General features: G+C 40.2%; 1 long non-coding RNA gene across 1 annotated transcript; it reads left to right on the top strand.

Annotated features, from left to right (window-relative positions):
* The first annotated feature begins 343 nt into the window (after positions 1–343).
* LOC109264306 (uncharacterized) lies at positions 344–18,199 on the top strand. The gene is made up of 3 exons (XR_002078684.2): positions 344–474; positions 1,069–1,145; positions 17,756–18,199. It is a non-coding gene; the product is annotated as an uncharacterized LOC109264306 (long non-coding RNA).
* The last annotated feature ends 326 nt before the right edge of the window (positions 18,200–18,525 follow it).

Raw genomic sequence — 18,525 nt, forward strand, 5'->3', positions numbered from 1 at the left:
CCCCACTAGACCAAGGGAAAATCTTGCAGACCATGAGAAGTTGCATCCAAGTGTATTGCCTCGCATGCTTGACTAGCTGTTATAATGTTAGGGCTCAGCATCAAATTCCAGACATGGTACTCATTCTCAGTATTGTCTGTTGACCTGATATTTAGCTGGAATAAAATATTTTAAACAGAGAGTCCAGATGGGAGACTGACACCAACAGTGGAGTAGTGTAATCATTTCAATAAATCTTAAGTGCAGTTTAGGCACTGGTTTCCTGGACATCCTGAAATTTACAATTCTGTTTCTGGGAAATAAAATAAAATTTTATATTTATTACATTGCTCTGTGACACTTTTCATGGGTTAGTAATTCTCTAGGGATATCAGGGGAATACAGCTAACATGTTTTAACCTGTTCTTAGGTGCTTCCTAGGTGCCCAGATCTTACATATGTCATCTGATTTAATCCTTACGGCCAGTCCAAAAGGTAGGTGTTGTGATCTTTTTTCCACAGTAAAAGTAGAACTTGAGTAGGTTAACCAACTGACTCAAGACCACAAAGAGATGGACTTGGAATTCTGAGCAGAGCCCACCAATCACATAGCCCCTTCTCTTCAAGTATTTTGAAAATCATCCTTTTTCCACTATAGCATGTGGTGTCTGGATATATCATCAAAGATGCAAATGTATGTATTGCTGCTTTCCTATAACTGCAATGCCCAGGAAATAAGGTTGGGAGGAATTCTGGCTAATTGGCTATTTTAATTAGCTGAGGGTTAATGTTTTCTTTAAAAATCTTGTTGAAGCAGCTCTTGAAATGCACCCATCTTCTTCCTTGGCTTAGCAGAATATGGCAACTAAAAGCAATGTTTTATCTGATCATGCCATAGTCTTAACCAGATCTCTGTTCAAATGTCACTTAATCAGAGAGACTTCCTATGACCACACTTGATTAAAAAAAAAATCTCTCCAAGTTTTCCCTCCATTTTCCACCCTTTCACTGCTTTGCTTTTTCCTTCACAGCACATGTCACTAATTGATATGCTACATATTGACTTGTTTATTCTTTGTCTCCCTTCAGTGTAAGCTTCATGAGAGAAGGGGCTTTGTGACATCCAGAATTGTTACTCCAGGGCCTAGAACACTGTCTGAAATATAGTAAGTACTCAAACAATACTATGGGATGAATGAATGAATCCAGTTAAATGAATTCTAACCATTTAGTTCTGTTGCTGAAGTAGATTGGGCTGAATATGTGTGTGTGACCCCCTGTTGTCCATTATATGGCACTTAGGGTTGGAATTATTTATAATAAAGCTGTTGCCACATTATCTGATTCTTCCTTATACAAATAGACATAGAGCAGTAGTTTTAGTAAATTAAGGCTTCTGGCCAGTTAGAAATGGTCCATCAAGTTGTCTTACAATTTGAATGAAAGAATGGGTTTCTTGTGTGCTCTGCTTTATAATTGCCATCTAGCTCCTCTCGCTGAGTATTTTCCTCAAGATTCTTGCATGGGACACATGAAAAGTTATTCAAAAATGAAACATTTTCCACACCAGCTATGCACTAAAGTCTGATGAAGAGAAAATATAGTGGAGTTTCTGGGTATTCTATGTCAGAATGGGAAGGTCTATTGCCCCCAAAGGGCTAGTTACAACATCTTTAATAGTGTGATAGGCTTTATGAATTTATATCTTCAAAGAGTGGACTTTAGGTTATTTGGTGGTAGCTTATTTTTTATGCTTGACCCAGAAATATAATTTAGCACCAACCAATGAATTGAAAATTCTTCTCTTCAGTATCAGAAAGCAATTATTTTATATTAGAAAATAAAGACTTGCAGTGAAACACGTAATTGTAACCATTACAAATATTGTCCTATTCAGTGGTTCAGCCCATACTTGAATCCATAGTTGAATTCCACCTCTTCATTTCATCTACCTTTACCACAATCCCCCTCAAGTCAGAACTTCATTTGAATGGCTTACTGGCTTCATCAAGTGTCTGTAATTCAACCTGCCCCATTTCCCCCTCAAAGATCCCTTCTGCTGATAATCTTCTCCATTTTCCTTTAGCTAATTTCATCATTCTGTTGGCTTACTGGTATTATCTTTTCTACCAAAGATGCAATCTCTTTATCTTTGTATTAATAGCTTCTCAATTCTTGCATGAGCTTCCATTTAAATATCATAGTTTATTACTTTTTGAATAAAATAACTATTCACAATGACTGGGAAATTAGATACTCATATTTTGGGCTCTTATGTAACATTCTTTAATTGATCTCCTCTGCTCTCAGCATCACCTCTTCTTCTGGGTTCACTGCAATTATTGACTGAGAAATCCTATGTAAATAGGATAAAGAGGGGAAAATTGATACTACCCCAGAGTCCTTTATCCTCTGACAAGTTGTAGTCACAATTTAGAATGCTATCTTATATTAGATTGGTTTGTAAGGTCAGGTACCCATACTAGCTGAAAGTTAGGACAAGAACACACTAATTCAGCCATTTGAAGTTTGAATCCATTGTTTTCATTTGTCATTTTTGAGAACTATTTAACCCAAGTTGAATTGATTTGGTTGCAAAAGTAGACTTACAGCGTAAGGGGAAGAGTGTTTCAACTTTCTAGGCAAGGGGAATAAAAGCTCACATTAGGGCTGTGCTGTGTGTGGGCTATGATTTTAAAACTTTGAGACATGACCAATGGATGGACATACCAACAAAGGAAAGCCCAAATTTTCTGTTCTCAAATCCTACCCTTGCAATCTCCCTCCAGAGATATTCCTGTCTCACCACTCAAGGAGCCCAGGCAGGGGTATAAATCCACTTCCTCTCATTTTCCCCTCATGGGAAAAAGCCCAGGTAAAAACACTTTCTTCCTCCTTAGCCCAATGAACATGTGACATTATAATTCTGTTCAGTTCTGAATTAATGTTCTTATGTTTAGAACTGTCTTGCTGTCTTATATGAATATGGGTGTAGATTGGACTTCAGCAGCTGATCTGTGTTCCATGTAGGCAATTTGGTTTCTCCTGGTAAGTGACCCATCCCTGTTGAATTCTGGATGGTCAGAAATCCATAGAAGGTGTTGAAGAGATAGTCCCAAAATGAAGGATTTCTAATGTGAGGAATTGGCTGGTGTGAGATCTCATGGGAGATTGTATTGGTGATTCCAAAATACCATTATTTCATAATTTGTAAGGGTATCTGCAGCACTATCAGCACAGCAACTATAGGCATCTGATCTCAATCAGTCCCTCCACGGAATTTTAAAATCAGAGTTGAGGAAAGGAGGCCAACCTCTCTCAGGTGGCAAAAGCTGTAAGAAAAGAGATTTGAATGTTCAGTGGTCATGTTTCCCATCATAAAGGAAAAACTGGTTTGCTATGAGAAAAAGTGAACTTGACCCAGAAAGAGGCCAAAGGCAAAGATGAGGCAAGAAAGCCCAGGTAGCATTCCAGCCCCTGGTTCCCACTGTTCCTGAGATCCAAAGGCACTGCTCTCATTTCCACAGTTTGATGTTCAACTATTTCTTTGATTAAATAAAATATCCACAGAAACCTTCCAATAAACTCCTTTTCCCTGGACTAAGCTAGCTCCAGTTGGAATTTTGCATATTTGTATTCAAGAGTCCTAATTATACATGTATACTTGAGAGTTCAAAACCAGGCTTCAATCAGGCCATTCTAATGGGATCTGGGACAAGGTGGTGGGAGGGTGTTGCAATTTATCCAATTATAACTTTTTCCCAATCTGCCAACCACAATTAAAAGAGCAATAGTCAAGAATCACAGTTTTTCTGGTTCTGTGTTGAGGGTTAGAGTACCATTTTCAACAGGAAACTTCGAGATTATCTTCTGTGTACTTTTATCACTTGTTCACCAACGAATTCTCATGGCTTCCCTTCTACTGAGTGAATACAAATGGCCACTGGTTGGAGATGAATGGGCAGAGCCAAACCCAGTATGTTCCTCTAAATATCTGTACCTTTTCTCCTTTTTTTTTGGCCATGAGATTGCATTTTAAATATGGCTCTTACTTTTTAAAGTAATGCTTTCCTACTTTTTATAAAGTATTTTTAGAAGTAATACATGCTTCCTATTTTTTATTAATTTAAACCCCAGTGATGGTTGATGATGTTAAGCCATTGCAGTTCTCTGTCCCTACATTTCTGGAGCATTCCAAAGGCCAGAATATTTTCAGCTCTTGGCACCTCCATTTCTATTCCTTGTAATTTTCTGACTTTTCCCGCAAGGAGCATGATGCAGAATCAACACTCACAAGTCGATAGTTGTATGAGTAAACAACCCTTCAAGAGTGAAGAGATGTTGTGAATTGATTAATCCTTCTGTTCCACTAGGTGGTGCTGGTTGACATGCCGTCTGCCTTCAAATGTAAAGGCCTCAATCTGTCACCATTTGGTTGTCAGTAGGAATTGATGAGATTCAGAGAGTTTATCCGTCCAAGCCAGGAATTTCTGAGTTGCTGCTGGGCCTTGTCCTCTGACTAGATGTGTGGGCTTCTTAATTTCCTTATTCTAAAATAGGCTAATGGTCCTCTATGTGAGAGGATGTAGTAGGATGTCTGGTTCTCTCTCGACACCTCAGAGGCCCACTTTCCTCTGGGGTTTGGGGTTTGGGGGCACTGCTTCGTAAGACCTATATGGCAAAGGGGTTGTTTGAGAGTGAAAAGACATAGGTTTGGCTCACCAGTACTAGATATCTCACTATCATCCTGCCTGCTGATCATTAGCATTTGGCCCCAAAACTATTGGTTTTGGGTCTCTCCTTTTCTGCCCCTGAGATAGCATTTTAGATAAGACTTTTACTTTCAAAATGTAAGAAATACAATCATAGGATCCTTATGATAGACTTACAAAAGGACCTTTTAAGTGATTCATGTTTTGACAGGATAATGTCTAATATAGTAATATTCACTTTATTAGGCATCATCAGAGAAAGAGATATTGCATATAAGCAAATTTTCCAGATAATCAAACCTTATTATTTTCCATGCCAAATCTTTAGAAAATATTGCAGTGTTGGAGTAGATTAAAAATAGTCCTAAAATATATTGTATTGCTGTGCTTTTTAAAGCATAATATGCTAAATTTAATTTATTTAATAACTCACATTGCATGTATGTATGTATGTTCTAAGAGCTGTTTTGGCATTCTAGTATTTTTGCCCTGAAAAATTGCTAAATGTTTCTACCATTCTTCCTTTCTTCCTGAGTACACTCCGCTCTTTTCTATTTTTCAAGTTTGTAATCAGTGGCATATCTTATGCTGGATACCAGATTGGCAGTATGCTCAGTATGGGCTAACAAAGGCACTAAACTCCTCAGCCGAAGTTCTGCATAATAATATATTTGGACAGAAAACTGCACTTTCCTGCCTTCCATGGGGTTCTCTGGACTCCTGAACACCTCAAACCCCAGGGACAATTTCCCAGTCAATAGTCTAACAGGAGACCTCACTTTGGTTATAGTCAATCTCCGAACGCTTCCTTCCCATCCATGTTCCATAATGGAAATGGCTTTATTAAAGATACCAAGGAAATAACATTAACATAATAAGATAGGGAGAGGGAGGAAGACATTTATAAAAGGCAGAGCCACAATGGTAGGTTCTTACTAAAACATGAAAGACCAGAAAAGAGAAATAGCAGATAAGACTCCTTTATTCATAAAAACAGAAACCTCCAACTGGGATGCCTGGATGGCTCAGTTGGTTAAGCGTCCAACCTCAACTCAGGTCATGATCTCACCGTTCATGGGTTCAAACCCTGTGTTGGGCTCTGTGCTGACAGCTCAGAGCCTGGAGCCTGCTTCGGATTCTGTGTCTCCCCCTCTGTCTTCATATTCTCTGTCTCCCTCTGCCCCTCCCCTGCTTGTGCTTTGTCTCTCTTTTTCTCTGTCTCTCAAAAATAAACATTAAAAAAATTAAAAAATAAAAGAACAGAAACTCATCTTAAACTGGCTTATGCTCCAACATTCACCAAAGAAAAGAGGGTCTGGAAAACCTCAGAAGAGATGGATACCAGGGTTCAAATAGCCTCCAGGACCCAGTTGCTCTCCATCTCTGTCCTACTCTGCTCTGTCTTGGCTCCATGCACATACCTGTCTTCTCCATTCATGGCCCCCAGAAGATCCAGGCTTATATCCTCCTGGCTTCCAGTCAAATGGAAAGAGAGCTTCTCTTTTTAATAATTTCTACAAACACCACATAATTGACTCATTGGCTAGGCTTAGGTCTTATGGCTCCTAAAAGTGGATTGTTATGGTTGAAAGCTGCAATACACTAATTAACCAGATGTGGTCCACCTGTTATCTCTAGAGATAAAGGGATCGGTCAACCATCACCATCTAGATCTAAGATTTAGAGGTTTGAGTGTAGTCACTCCCCAAAGGAAAAACTATTATATTATTACCAGTGTAGGTATGAATGGATGCTGAGAGAATAAAATCAACAGATTTATGCTAAAGAGGCTAATGGAGATGAGCGAGTAAAGCCTGGACACCGATCTACCAACTCCTATTATGACTGAGAATAATTCTACCACACACCAGCCATGCCTTCCTCCCCTAGTGGGTTCTCTTCTCACACTGTCTCTACCCAGGCAGAATCAGGGATGGGAGAAGGAGAAGGCAAGGTGGCTGCTGAAATCTCCATTAGCCAAATGCTCTGAAGTCTCCAAAAGCTTTTATCCTACCAAAGGTTTTCAACTATTCCAGCTATTTTTCTTTCTTTTAACAGTTTTAAATAGGCCATCACGACTACTTCTCCAAGGACATGAATACTGTCGAAACAAACATAGCTCAATGTCTATCCTTCTAGTACTCTGATGGTTGACCATACTAACATCAAGAGGACTACCTGTGATGTAAATCCAGGTTATCTTTCTCACCTAGTTCCCCATTATTGAATTGGAAGTTTTGAAAAGTTCTAGAAAATCCCACGGATATCTTCCTTTCTTTCCTCTTCCCTTCCTCCCTCCCTCTCACTCCTTCCCTCCACTCCACAAAAATGGACCAAGATCCTATGTACCTATCTGTTGTATCCTAATGTACCTGAGGATACAACCATGAAGACATGAGTCAAAGTCTGACCTTGCAGAACTCACAGAGAATGGCATACACAAGTAAACAGATAGTTATAATACAGAGTGGTCACCACTAGCATAGAATTAGGCATAAGGTAGCATGAGCATAAAGATAAAGACCCTTAATTCATACTGGAAGTGTCAGCAGATTGGTTGAGTGTATTCCTATTACAGCAAGGTTCTCAGGACACATCTGCCTTCTCCTGGTCCCCAGGAGTGCTTCAGGTAATATATGGGGCAGGAGATAAAAGATCCCAACACATCCCTCAGACATTAAAGAGCAAAAATTCCTAGTTTGAGTCCATGAGCACTGGTTTTAGGGGGTGAGGATATTGCCTGAGGTCGTGCGCAAACTTGTTCATGTTTGTTCATTTTTTTCTGGGAGAGCATTTATAATTTTTACCAGGGCCTCATGATCAAAAGGGTTTAAGAGTCACTACTCCAGAGAGAAAGGGGAAGAGAAAAAGAGACAGAGATGCAATCCCTGATGAAAGATTTCTAATGTTTGATGGGGAGCCAAGGAATGAGGGCGATTTTAGCTGCACTAGACTTGCATCATCTCACTTTCCCTGAAACCATTTCCAGCTAGAATTGAGATTTTAGAAACTATACTAATAGATTCTTTTTTTCTTCTTTTTAGATTTTCCCTTTAATGGTGAAGAGCCCTATTGCATGTTGATTATATTAAATTAGCCACTGTCTGTCCCCCACTCCCATCCCCTCCCCAGGGAACGTTGAGCAATATCCTGATCAGGCTGCATGTGGATCTGGGCTGTGTCTGGCCTTCTTGTGAAGTAGATGGGGCTTGGCTCCAATGCCCTTCTTCTCTATTCTCCATCCTAGATCCTTCTCCTCGATACATGTGTCTCTACCCTCAGGGCCTATCCTGTGTTTCATTCTTCTTATTCATCTTCATCCTTACCAAATGATTAATTAGTAACTTAGGCATTGGTTGATAAAGGAAGGAACTCATGATTATATTTCAAGAGAAGATTGTCTAATAGATTTGGAAAGTTCTTCAGGAATCAAAGTATGGTTGCTGACTGCCTGAGAAACTGGTATTTCAAGGCATTAGAGACTCAAATCACACTACAAAGCTGAGTGCTGATTCATAAGGGAAGTGTATACCCACTCATAGGTTGGTATCACCACAATGGGCAATGACTTTCTGAGAGTCACTGGGCCTCCCAACAACTGTCAAATAAAAGAATTGGACCAGATTCTCTCCAGTGTCCCCTTTAGCTTCAAAATATCAGATATTGAATGAGAATTACAAATAAACTCCCAATAAGCAGAAATGCCCAAATACAGAATGAGAGATACTTAATGCCCTACCATGGAGATATTGTTGCAGAGGCTAAAACAACCCCTTGTGAAGGATATTCTAGAAAGGATTTGGGGTGTGTGTGTGTGTGTGTGTGTGTGTATACTCGTTTTTTCGTTCAACAAATGCTAAGAAAGCCCCATCTACCAGTTAGGCCCTGATGAGTTGGCATTCAAACATGATTCTGACAGTTTCTGCTTTAGTAAGTCTGCATTCTAGACTCACACATGACTACCGTGGTCAGATATGACTATAAGGAGAGATGAGCCCTGAGGTCAGCTATAAAGTATAAGCCCTACTAAAGGCATTCAAATGTTAAAAGTATACTCATTTTGTGAGCCAGATAAAATAGGTCTACAACATGTATTTAACATTGATCACAAAGTGGTGATTCATGGTCCAGAAAATAAAGATTTATTAAGTGCTTACCGTGTGCCAACATTGTTCTAGGTGCTTTATACATATTAAGTCACTTGTTTCTATAATTAAAGGCACTTGTATTAGGGGCAATTCTTACCTCCATCCTACAGATGAGAAAGCCAACGCACAAAAGAATGAAGTGAGGAGCCGAAGTTACCTGGCCAGCCAAAAATTCTAACTGTAGAACTGTTTTTGACACTTTACATTGCCTCTATAGATGATTTCTCTGATTCTGAACTTCCTGATTATATGAAATTGGTCTTATTTCATCAAACTAAAGAAACTGTGTTAGCGAGCAACTTTTATTTACTTGTTCTGTACGCAACCTGTTTCATACAGGTTACAGTGAAGAGAGTCAGGGTCTATTTTATGCTTGAACCAGAATGACTTCTGACATTACATCTCATTTTTAAAAAATTGTCTTCTCAAAAGAAGACAAGCCCCAAAAGATGCTAGTTTCAGATTGTGTCCTTGCCTACTGAGTGGCCAAAGGCTGGGGTGGAGCAGTGAACCAATAATCCTCTATTTTACATGTCAAAGGAACAAGTAAATTATTCACACTTTTATGTAACAAACTTGTAGTCTTGACCACAAAGCAGTAGAACTTAAAAAGTGGAGGAGCCTGCTTAAGATTCTCTCCCTCTGCCCTGCTCCCCTGCTCCAGCTTTCTCTCTTCCTCTCTCTCTAAAAAAAAAAAAAACAACAAAAAGTGTGGGGAGAGGTCTGATCATCAGGTATTACAGTTAGTTCTAGGTATGTCAATAGGATTTTCAAGAAAACAGTAGCCTTCTGGGGCACCTGGGTGGCTCAGTCGGTTGAGCATCCTACTTCAGCTCAGGTCATGGTCTCACAGTTGGCAAGTTCAAACCCCACATTGGGCTCACTGCTGTCAGAATGGAGCCTGCCTTGGATCTTCTGTCCCTTTCTCTCTGCCCCTGCCCCACTTGTGCTCTCTCCCTCTCAAAAATAAATAAACATTAAAAAAGAAAAGAAAAGAAAAGAAAAGAAAAGAGAACAAGAGAAAAGAAGAGAAGAGAAAGGAAAAGAAAAGAGGAAAGGAAAGGAAGGAAAGGAAAGGAAAGGAAAGAAAGAAAAGAAAAGAAAAGAAAAGAAAAGAAAAGAAAAGAAAAGAAAAGAAAAGAGTAGACTTCATGATCAAATGAGTGGAAAGTTTTGAGTTATAGAGAGTCAACCTAGGTTTGTTACTTAAAGATTTGTCAGATTCCTTTCACTGGGAATCTTTTTTGCATTTCTTGGGCTAGGAATTTCTGCAGAGCAGATTTGGAAATCTGAGCCCAGTCTTCCCATCTAATTTTGCACATGTGGAACTGAGGAGCTTGGAGAAGATGAGTGAGCCACCCTCGGACTCACAACTGATAAATCATAGCCTGATTTAACGACAGTACTGAACAAAAGTCCATTGGATTTTATAATCCTTATAGGCTAGAACTGAAAGAAATCTTAAAGAGTATCTAATTTAAGAAATTCATTTTGTTAGAGAAGAAATACTTCTCCAAAGAGGATAAGTTACTTGCCCAAAGTTGTACAGGCAGAGTCTGGATCACAGCTTAGGCTTTCTGCCTTCTCCTTGGAAGCAGACAAAACCAAAATGAATTTAATTATGCTAGCCAGAAGTGATTATTAACCAAGATTTTCCATGTACTGTGTAAAAGCTTCTGCTAAATGTTATAGGGCCTTTACATGACAGACACTGAAATGCTGCTGTAGCCTCAGTAAGAAAGCAATTGAGAGTTGGCCAGGGATTTCACATCAGGATTATGTGAAGAGCTTTAAAAATAATACTGATGACCCTTGTGGGGCCACACTGGATGATCTAAATCTAGAATTTGGAGGTAGGATGGGGCCCTGATACCTGTACTTTTTAAAGTGCCCCAGATGATTCTAGTTTACATTGGGTGGAGAACCACTAACTTATAGCAAAACTAGAGCAAAATGTGACCTGGAGTTAGGGAGAAGGAGGAGACATGGCAGCAAAGGCCTCAGGTAAGAGGATGCCCAGGTCACCCACAGAGAGGAGGCCATGGTGCCTATCTCCTCAGAATGCTCGCACGCGCGCAGCGCTCACACACACACACACACACACACACACACTCCTTTTATCTGTCTAGTCTATGTCTAGGAGAGGAGAAACACCTTGTGGGAAGAGATGAATAAAGGGATCACTGACTAACCTTAGGCCTAGCTGAATCTTGATGGTGGGGATTTGTGGGAAATCTTATCAGCATGACCCTCTGGTTTCCTTCTGAAACACACTATACTCTGAGCATCTATGCTCAGGATGTGGAAAGAACAGGTCTGAGAATCACTTAGAACTTTAGGTAGACAGGATTGACATAGAGGACTCTCACTAGCCACAAAACTAAGAGGTGACAGCAGGCAGTTGATAGAGTCCATGAAAATTGCTCTGGTGCCACCAATACAATGAACCAGTGATGACTCCCATGAGTAGATCCCACTGCAAGTGGGCACATGTTACTCCACTACCCAGGAAATGCTCCCTGGAATCAATTCCCTGCCCAGGACAGTGGTAGTCTACTATGTTCCTTAGATATCTTTGTTCCTTAGATTCTTTTCAACCCTCCTTTGCCATCCTTTGGAGATTTTTTTTTATGCCAGACAAATTTTAGACCTATAACCATTACTCCAATTATTTCTGTAATAATAACCTTCTTATATGTCATGAGACTGCCCAATCTGGCCATGACGCAGCTGATTATGAACTGTGACTCAGTGGCCGACATTTCAAGACAACCTTTAGCCAGTTCCAGTAAAAAGTCAGCAGCCAGCATTTTCTAGCAATTATTGTAATTTTTGTATTAAAAATCAAAATAGCAATAGTCAGATTTCTCTAATTGATTCTTGACTAACCACATGAGGATGGAGTCTCATTTGTAGGGGAACCAGCTTCTTGTCCTTCACCTCTGATCACAGCAAGTCTCAAAATGAAATGCTATCTGAGATTAAATTGTGGCTTTCTTTCTTTCTTTCTTTTCTTTCTTTCTTTCTTTCTTTCTTTCTTCCTCTCATTCTTTCTTTCTTTTTATCTCCCCTCCTTTTTTATTTAACTATCCCCCGCCCTGGCCGGAACCTGAGAGTTAGCATGTACAGTGTGCCTTCCAACTGAACTGCCTGGTCGTCTATGACTCAGCTATCCAGAGAGCCACAGCTGGCTTGGTGTGGATTTTAAAAGACTCCTCTCTCTCAACCTCACTCTCTCTCTCTCTCCACATACCCCTCCCTTACCCCCCAACCCCCCTCTCCCTCTTCAGTTACACAGCGTGAATTAATAGCCAGTTCCTTCCAGTTGGCTGTGAGGAGCACAGAGGGAAACTTCTAGTTCTCTGGCTACAGGCTTGGGCTGAGGAAGCAGCTTATAAGGTCAGTGTCCCAAACCAAAGCAGACAGCAATACAAATAAACAGCCATGGGGAGACAGACACGGAGTCAGGAAAATCCCCTACATGACTAGACTATCAGTTTCAGCAGTGCTGTGGCTGGGAATGTCAGGTTCAAGCCTGTGACACTGAGGCCAAAGTGTTTGCCTTGGAATAATTGGTGTTCTCAAGCCTATTTCTCCTTAGTGACCATATTTTGCTAAAGAAAGAAAAATCATGCATGTATGGGATGGGTGGGAGTCAGTTTCTGATAATTATAAAAATGGTGCATTTCCAGGATTTGAGTTAATTGAGGTAGAAGGACATTCTAAATTAGTAAAGAGCCTGAATTGTAAAAGTTCTCAAGAAACAAGTGCCAGTGGGGAGGGGTCCTACTGGTTGATGTTCTAAAAAAAGGATGGGTGTTCAAGATCCTAGATGTCATTTGAATCTTGGCTCCAAATGTGGTTTGTTGTGATAAATGTTACCAGAGGCAGATTTGTCATGAAACCAGTAAAGCTTGTATTTTGGGACACAGCTAAGGGGCACTCAAAATGTGTTTGTGTGGTCATATTTTGTTGTAAAATTTGCAGAAGTAAATTATTTTGTATTCTTTTTCTTAAAGAAGGATCCTGACTTGTGTAAACTCTAGGCCCCTTAAAACCTGGATCTACCCCACTTCAGAAAGGTGTGGTTAGGGCTGGGGGTGATGGTGAAGGGGATTGCCTTTGGAGTTCACTCTTGTTCCTATTGATTCAGGAATAGAGGAGGAGGTACCCTGCTGGGAGGGTCCAGCTTGTCATTTTCATTGGTGATTTGGGCTTCCTCTCTCTTCATCCAAGCCAGCTCCCTTGTACCCCTCAGAACAATTCAGTGTGTCCGTACAGACACTTCCTATACTCATGATCCCGACTTTAGAAGCAAATATGAGAGTTTGTATGCCTGGCATAAATAAGCATTCAATAAGCACTAGCAGTAGTGGACAAATTTTGTGCATCCAGAGAGGTATCCCCTTTTATAAGTACCTCAGATCCTAAGCCACAACTGTCCACGGTGGGCATGTGCCTCAAGTCAGGTCTTTCAGAATCCTTCCTGGGTTATTTCAACTGGAACAGGGTGAAAAGGACCTATTTTTTCTCTTCCCAAGGCCATAAAAGATATGAACCCATGACTAATGGCAGATGCATCTTCTGCCTTGCAGAAAATCTGGTCTGAGAATGAGTGGAGAGAAAGTCAACAGCCCTGCAGTCCCTGAGTTCATCTAGCCCCATATCATCTTCCTGTAGTTCATGAGCCAGTGCATTTCCCCTTTCTTCTCAAGTAGGTTGCTGTCTCTTGCAACCCAAATTATTCTGGCTGATGCATCTTTTATCTGGAATTACCTTGTCATTGAAAGAATTTGTCAAGCTCTTTGTTTCTCTTTCTCCTCATGGGCATACTCTCTGCAGAGTCATTCTCTAAAATGAAATTTTAATCACTTTTTAAAAAAAATTTTAATGTTTATTTATTATTGAGAGACAGAGAGAGACAGAGAATGAGCATGGGAGGGGCAAAGAGAGGGGGACACACAGAATCTGAAGCAGGATCCAGGCTCTGAGCTGTCAGTACAGAGCCCCATGTGGGTCTCGAACTCACAAACCACTAGATGATGACCTGAGCTGAAGTCAGGCGCCCAACCGACTGAGCCACCCAGGCACCCCAAATTTTAATCACTTTTATGAACACACCACACATGAATAGATTACTACACATCCTTGACACTTTAAACTCAACTACCATGTGTTGAATACCTATTAGGTCCAGGACAACTGGCTTTCATCTGGACTAGGTGAACTACATGGAAATTGGCTATGCTTATACTGCAAAATAAACAAGCTATAACTTCTTCGTGCTCTTGTCGCTGAAAAGGAAGAGAAACTCTTGGGTTGATCAATGATGGCTGCAACTTCTGGAATATATTAAATGCCATGTAGCTGCTGGATTAATTATCTGAGAGCTTGAAGGACATTTTGACTATTATAAGAGTTAAAAAGAAATAGATGTGTTGGGTATAATGACTTTGCTCTCATTGAAATTACTCACAAGAGACAACTGTTCCCATTAGGGACACCTTGAGTTGGTGACTTCCTATATTAATAGTTGATGTGACTGGAGGGCATCAGTTTTTACTCAGCCTATGTAGGTGTGTACCACAACTCAAACTAATTTAGTCAACACTCAAATTAGTGCTGCCAAGAATTTGATTTTTCAATTAAACAGTTAAGAATGACTAGGGGCACCTGGGTGGCTCAGTCGGTTGGGCGTCCGACTTTGGCTCAGGTCATGTTCTCATGTTCTCTCTCTCTCTTCGTGGTTTGAGCCCCGCGTCGGGCTCTGTGCTGACAGCTCAGAGCCTGGATCCTGCTTCAGATTCTGTGTCTCCCTCTCTCTGGCCTTCCCTTGCTCATGCTCTGTCTCACTCTCTCCCTCAAAAATAAATAAACATTAAAAAAAAAGAATGACTTGTAACTAGTTTACAAATAATGTTTATGGTTGATTTATTAAATGATACTATTGAAGAGTTTGAAAATAGCCTTTTTCATATGTAGGTTATATATATTTAACTTGAAACCCAATTTTCACAGAAAGTAGGAAAAAATGTATTTCATCTTAGTTCACTGCCCAAATTTTCACAAATTGCCTACTCAAAAGATCAAAATTACAGAGAGAGTGATAAATGGTAAATTACCTGAATAGAGTGTTGGGTTGGAAATCTGAAATCCTAAGTTCTTGTCTTAGTTCTGTCCATAAATTACTTCAATTACTCCGAGCCTCAGTTTCTTCATCTGTATAATGGTAGGATTGGACTACATAATAACTGTCATTTACTGTGCTATTACTATAAGCTAGACATTATACTAGGAGCTTCATGTACATTATTATACTGTCATTTATTTCTCCCATTAATTCTTTAATAGGTGATATTTTTAATCTCTAATTCTGCACACATAAAGAAACTGAGATTCAGAGAGATAAAGAAATTTTCCTAAGACCACACAGAAAGTGGGAGGAGAATAAAGATTCAAACTGGATTAGACCAGGTTCCAGGTCAGAGCCTCACACATAACCATTATTTCATACTTCTCTCAAAGATTCTTTCATCTTTAAAGTACTTTTCTTCTATTTCTATGTAGCATCTATTTCAGGATGAACAAGGTTTCCTCTTTATCTTAACGTATTTAGACCAGATTGTGGCAGTTAGTGTCCAGTTAATCCAATTGTAATAAAAAGTGATCTTGGACCTATTTATTCAATTATTACCAGCTCAGAACTAATTTTCAGCAAAATTAAGATCCACTAGTCAAGAAAACACAGATGGCACCTGATTCCACAACTTATTCTCCAGTTCATTCTGACCATATTACTTTTTCTTAGGCACAAACTCTGTTTAGAAGGCAAATTCTGTACTGAAAGAAAAATTAACTATTCTTGGCTTCTGTCAATTGAGTAAAATCCTAAGCCAAACACCTGTTTTTTTTTTCCCCCCCTGGTCTCCAATCCTTTGACTCCACCCAGCCACCACAAACAACGTCTGACCATGTGGTCTGACTCTTGTTATGATGGTGGCAATTTTGATTCTACCCCAGCTCCTCCAAAAAGGAGGTTGAGATTCCAAGCAAATCTATCAACAAGCTCATATTTATCTCCTAGAGTGTTCTTAACTCCTTGAGGAGCTGAGGGTTGGAGTTGCAAAGAAATGTAACATGTGGCCCATTGCCTTGTAGGGTTTGCAAATGGTGGGGGCACAAATGAAGCTGCTGGAGATAGAGAACAGTGTAGAATGAAGGGTAGATTATATGTTAGGAAGTCTTAACCGCCATGGTAGAAGTGAAAGCCGAAACCAATGGTCAAGGGCTGGGCTGGGGGAGAGGGAGACACTGAACAGAGGTATAGGCAAAACTTGGGTCTGTCAGAGAGAAGGGTCTTTCTACCTAAGAGGAGTGAGAGAGCCCTGGTGAAGGTGATAGATGTCCACTAAACTTATTTGGTAATCATTTCACAATATACACATATGTCAAGTCATTATGGTATACATCTTAAATTTATACAGTGTTGTATATCAATTATGCTTCAGTTTCAATAAAACTGAAAGGAAAAACAAGCAAGACAACCACAATGACTAATAGAGAAGGGAATGAACATGATATGCTATAGCACCGTGAGGAGACTTTCTGTGATGAGCAGACCTCTAATCAAAACCTCTAGGGGCGCCTGGGTGGCTCAGTTGGTTAAGCATCTGACTTCAGCTCAGGTCATGTTCTCACGATTCGTGGGTTCGAGCCCGGCATCAGGCTCTGTGCTGACAGCTCAGAGCCTGGGCCCTGCTTTGGATTCTGTGTCTCCCTCTCTCTCTGCTCTTCCCCGACTCACATTCTGTCTCTTTCTCTCAAAAATAAATAAACATTAAAAAAAAACACCTGTAGTTAAAAACTGGAAAATTCCATCAGAAAGTTTCATTGAGAACAGAAACCACATTTTTTTTTTTTTGCTTATTACACTGTACCTAAAACAATACTCAATACAGAGTAATTATTCAATTATTTATTTAATGAATAAACAAATTACTTATCTACTTTTTTTTTTCATTTTAGAGAGAGAGAGAGTACAAGCAGGGGAGAGACAGAAAGATTCCTAAGCAGGCTCCATGCTTAATGTGGGGTCCAATGCAAGGCTTGATCCCATGACCCTGGGATCATGACGTGAGCTGAAATCAAGAGTTGGATGCTCAACTGACTGAGCCACCCAGGTGCCCCTTATCTACTTCCAATACCTAAATGCTGTATTTCTTTTTTTAATTTTTAAAAATATTTTTATTTATATTTGAGAAAGAGAGAGAGGGGCAGAGCTTGAGCAGGGGAGGGGCAGAGAGACTGAGACAGAATCTGAAGCAAGCTCCAGGCTCTGAGCTGTCAGCACAGACCCTGATGTGGGACTCAAACCCATGAGCAGTGAGATCATGACCTGAGCCGAAGTCAGAAGCTTAACCAACTGAGCCACCCAAGCGCCGCCCCCCCCCAAGTGCTGTATTTCATGTAGTCCTGTGCCTCTCAAAGTATGGTCCCTAGACTAGCATCATTGACACCACATAGTACCTTGCTAGAGGTGAAAGTTCTCAGGCTCAACTCCAGACATGTTGAGCCAGACATTCTAGAGTTGGGGTCTAGCAGTCTGTGTTTTAACAAGCCCTCCAGGTGATCCTGATTCAGGCTAAAATTTGAGAACCATTGATATAGGCCAAAGCTTAATTATGGCAATTTTACTACTGCCTCTAAAACTCAAGGTACTTCTTCTTCTCTTCCCTTCTCTTCTCTTCTCTTACTTGCTTTAAAATGGAGGGAAATGGGAATATTAAACCAGAACCAAAACCAAAAAATACTGTCAGGTAATATCTGAAACAGCGCTGATAGTGAAATCTTTGTATTTTAAAGAACATAATTATCTAAATTCAAATAAATAACACATAGATTTATCTATTTATTCAGGCCATTACTCAACTACCATGTGGAAGTGTTTCTGACAGGAAGAGGAAGCAGGACCTCCAACCTTGGTGAGGTAATGCTACTCAAAAATCAAATGATGAGGTCCCAGTTAAGATGGCTGCCTGGCCCAAATATTTCCCCTGCCTTCCAAAAGCCCAATAAAATGATTGCAAAAGAATAGCCCAGAAGAACAAAGAGAATGGGAAGAACACCAAGATAATACCAAAGATTTCAATTAATTTCTGAAAAACTGAAGAGGACAGAAGACTGTGGGACCTTCTTGGACCATCTTGAGTGTATTTATATTCCTGTTAGTAAATCCTGGGGCAGATTTGTGAGGAGCTGGGCCTGAAAGTTTAGCAAGGCTCTCTCTATTCCATAAGTTAATAAGCCTCCTTCACAATATTTCATAGAATTAGAGAATTTCGAAGGGACATCAGAAATTGCATTTCTTTTATTTTTATTTTTAAAAATTTTTTTAACGTTTATTTATTTTTGAGATAGAGAGAGACAGAGCATGAATGGGGGAGGGTCAGAGAGAGAAGGAGACACAGAATCGGAAGCAGGCTCCGGGCTCTGAGCTGTCAGCACAGAGCCCGATGCGGGGGCTCGAACTCATGGACCGCGAGATCATGACCTGAGCCGAAGTCGGACGCTTAACCGACTGAGCCACCCAGGCGCCCCTAGAAATTGCATTTCTAAACTTTGCATTGAATTGGTGAAGAAAATGAGGCATAAGGAAAGTAGGAGACTGCCCTCAGTCACCCACTAGT

This window comes from Panthera pardus, unplaced genomic scaffold (assembly GCF_024362965.1).
Source record: "Panthera pardus isolate Hobbes unplaced genomic scaffold, ASM2436296v1 HiC_scaffold_22, whole genome shotgun sequence".
Lineage (NCBI taxonomy): Eukaryota > Metazoa > Chordata > Mammalia > Carnivora > Felidae > Panthera > Panthera pardus.